Source organism: Penaeus monodon, chromosome 31, assembly GCF_015228065.2.
Source record: "Penaeus monodon isolate SGIC_2016 chromosome 31, NSTDA_Pmon_1, whole genome shotgun sequence".
Taxonomy (NCBI): domain Eukaryota; kingdom Metazoa; phylum Arthropoda; class Malacostraca; order Decapoda; family Penaeidae; genus Penaeus; species Penaeus monodon.
The window spans coordinates 2,988,140-2,988,515 of NC_051416.1; positions in this window are offsets into that span (position 1 = coordinate 2,988,140).

The window sequence follows — 376 nt, forward strand, 5'->3', positions numbered from 1 at the left end:
TCGTTTTTTTTTTTTTGCTTGTGCTTTGTTTAATGTCATCCAATGATTTGCTTTGCTTTAGCTCGTTTTTACCCGTTGACCGTAAATGAAGCCTTTCCCGCTATATGTTGCGATTTTATTTCATGTAAATTTGTGTCACTGAAAGCAGAGGAAAGACTTTATTGAAAGATTTGACCCTCGTTTATGGGAAATAGGACAGTTTCTAATTAATGATAAATGGCTCATGTATAGTTACGTATTTTTTTCTTTTACTCTCCATTGCATTCCTGCTATAGGAGGGTATGGGCTTCGGGGATAGTGAAATGTTACCTGATAGTGTTTATTATCTTTCAGTACAGCCCGCTATAGAGTTAGCTGTTGAATTAACGAAACTGTT